The sequence below is a fragment of the Schistocerca nitens genome, chromosome 7 (genome assembly GCF_023898315.1).
Source record: "Schistocerca nitens isolate TAMUIC-IGC-003100 chromosome 7, iqSchNite1.1, whole genome shotgun sequence".
In the NCBI taxonomy this organism is placed as follows: domain Eukaryota; kingdom Metazoa; phylum Arthropoda; class Insecta; order Orthoptera; family Acrididae; genus Schistocerca; species Schistocerca nitens.
Window position 1 is genome coordinate 425,567,274 of NC_064620.1, and position 3,352 is coordinate 425,570,625.

The following is a 3,352-nucleotide window of genomic DNA, read 5'->3' on the forward strand; positions in this document are numbered from 1 at the left end:
GCACGTTGGGTGGCACGGGATACATGCGGACGTGCATTGTCCTGTTGGAACAGCAAGTTCCCTTACCGGTCTAGGAATGGTAGAACGATGGGTTCGATGACGGTTTGGATGTACCGTGCACTATTCAGTGTCCCCTCGACGATCACCAGTGGTGTACGGCCAGTGTAGGAGATCGCTCCCCACACCATGATGCCGGGTGTTGGCCCTGTGTGCCTCGGTCGTATGCAGTCCTGATTGTGGCGCTCACCTGCACGGCGCCAAACACGCATACGACCATCATTGGCACCAAGGCAGAAGCGACTCTCATCGCTGAAGACGACACGTCTCCATTCGTCCCTCCATTCACGCCTGTCGCGACACCACTGGAGGCGGGCTGCACGATGTTGGGGCGTGAGCGGAAGACGGCCTAACGGTGTGCGGGACCGTAGCCCAGCTTCATGGAGACGGTTGCGAATGGTCCTCGCCGATACCCCAGGAGCAACAGTGTCCCTAATTTGCTGGGAAGTGGCGGTGCGGTCCCCTACGGCACTGCGTAAGATCCTACGGTCTTTGCGTGCATCTGTGCGTCGCTGCGGTCCGGTCCCAGGTCGACGGGCACGTGCACCTTCCGCCGACCACTGGCGACAACATCGATGTACTGTGGAGACCTCACGCCCCACGTGTTGAGCAATTCGGCGGTACGTCCACCCGGCCTCCCGCATGCCCACTATACGCCCTCGCTCAAAGTCCGTCAACTGCACATACGGTTCACGTCCACGCTGTCGCGGCATGCTACCAGTGTTAAAGACTGCGATGGAGCTCCGTATGCCACGGCAAACTGGCTGACACTGACGGCGGCGGTGCACAAATGCTGCGCAGCTAGCGCCATTCGACGGCCAACACCGCGGTTCCTGGTGTGTCCGCTGTGCCGTGCGTGTGATCATTGCTTGTACAGCCCTCTCGCAGTGTCCGGAGCAAGTATGGTTGGTCTGACACACCGGTGTCAATGTGTTCTTTTTTCCATTTCCAGGAGTGTATAAGAGTTTCCGCTGGACGAGAGATTTGCAAGACACGCAAGCTAAGTAAGGGACGAACTCTGTATAATCCAACTTATATTCCGTCCGGACCTGGCGATTTACTTATTTTCAACTCATTCAGTTGCATTTCTACACCAGAGACGCCTATTATTGTGTCCTCTACAGGTAAGTCTGTGCGATGGTCAAACGACAGTATGTTTGTACGATGATGCTGCATGAATGTTTTCTTAAACGCAATATTTAAAACTTTATCTTTCATTTTTGACTATTCTGTTGCATCACCACACTGGTCAACGAGTGACTGAATAGAAACATTATCATCGATTTTACATAGGACCAAAATTTTGTCGAGTTCTTGGCAAGATCTTGAGCTATGGTTTGGCGCTGGTAGCTATATGCTTCGCGCAACTATCTTTTTGCACAGGCGCGATTCTCTAATAAGTTTTATCTGTAGTTATTTGCTCGTTCTTTTTTGAACCGAGAGTGGAACAGTTTCTGACTCCCCATCATTTTCGAATATTGTTATTAAATCATGGTAGGTTCTTTCCTTCATGCTTTTGCAGAGTGCAATTTACAATCAGGTTAAACTTTGCCTATAATTCCTCTGGGTCCATCATAATGGAACAAATGATTTCAGTTTATTGTATACGTGAGATGCTTATAGCTGCTTATATTTATAGAAGAAACACTCAACTAGCCTTCTTGTCTGATTTATTAACTTAAGTGAACATCGTCGATGTGGTATCATAATCACGATGGCTACAAGGTACAAAACATTTTCAGTGCGTGTGGGTTTTCAAACTAGCTGCTCAAACAGTTTTTGGAAAACGTGTCCAAAAGTACTTCACAAGACTGCTTGTCCGTTGCACCTCTAATGACTGTTAGATGTTCCAGTCAGTACTCGGAAGGTTAAAGTCGCCTCCATCTAATAGGCTTGATCTTGGCATTTGTACCTTTGAGCGTACAATTTATTTCAGTGATACTAAAACTGTCACAGCGGAATCGGGTGGCTGATTAAAACATCAAACGATTTGGTGGTCAAAATCTCTTTACTCTTTGTGCGGTCAGATTCCGGTATTTGCGCGTCGGCTGGCGAGTGTTCATCAGGGCACTTAAACCTGCACTCAGGCCTAAAAGCCTCCCATGTACACCCCAAAAGTACTCTGCTACCAAGTAGCTGCTTTCTTTGCTCGGTGCACCCCTGGCCTATGAACGAGAGTTCTACAATTCTCCACCACATAACGCAGGTCCAGAAATCTGTAGCCAAGACCGTCACAGTATCGACCAGCTTTTGACTGAGACGCTCGGCCCCAGACCGAAGGACCATAACAGTTCCGGCAACGATGCTGCAAACTGTGAGCTCTGAATCCGCCCCTCTTGCGGAGCCAGCTGTCTTCACCATTTCCACTACCTGCCTGTATGAACCGAGAGTGGCCTCAACACCAAAGTGACAGGCGTCATTGATCCCCACTTGAGTCACAACTTGCAAAATGGCTGCATCATGCACGCCCAATAGCTGCAGGTAGGGCCTCCTGCACATATCGGATGAAGCCCTCCGACATGCACGTTGGGTTTGTTTCTGGCTCTGGACGCTATGTCCCAAAGCCTGACAATGGAGCTGTCGATAACTAGTAAACCCCTTTCCCTGTGCGCCTGCTCGGATCGTGCGGCCACCTGTCCACTTACAGGGCGAATGGACGAGGCCAGACGACCAGTCTCCACACTGAACCTCCGCCTCGAGTGACGTGAACACGTTACCACCATCCGCTCACCCAGCAGTGAGGGCGGACCTACTATGTTGTGTACTCTGATAGGAGCTTCGGCAGCAGAGCCCATGAACGAAAGAAGTGATACCTGCAGTGCGTCACATGATGCGCCAGATTCTCCACCACAGTTACACTCCACGGCACTATCCTGATGATGGCTGACTGTTCGTGGATTGTGGCCGGCTCCTCCTACACAGAGGATGCACACATCCTATCAATCATAGTACGACTAACTTAAGAAGCAAATTATAAAAGCACACAGAGAGACCTAAATATGTAACTCGCTACCCTCATTATGTGTTGCCAATGTGTGCTGACGCCATCCTCAGTTGTGTAGCTCCAAACCAACACATGTGTAAGGTGGGTGCTTATTGTAGAATTGAGAACAACTGTGTAAGTTGAAATGACAAGTTTAATGCCGCAAATTTTAGCACAAAAATTATAGCTTTTACACAGTTTTCAACTCGATGAGATCGAAACAGCGCAATGTATAGCGCATCTCGCCAACATCAAAAAGTTGGAATAATCCTATACACAACACTATTAAATATTAACTCTCTGAAAGAACAT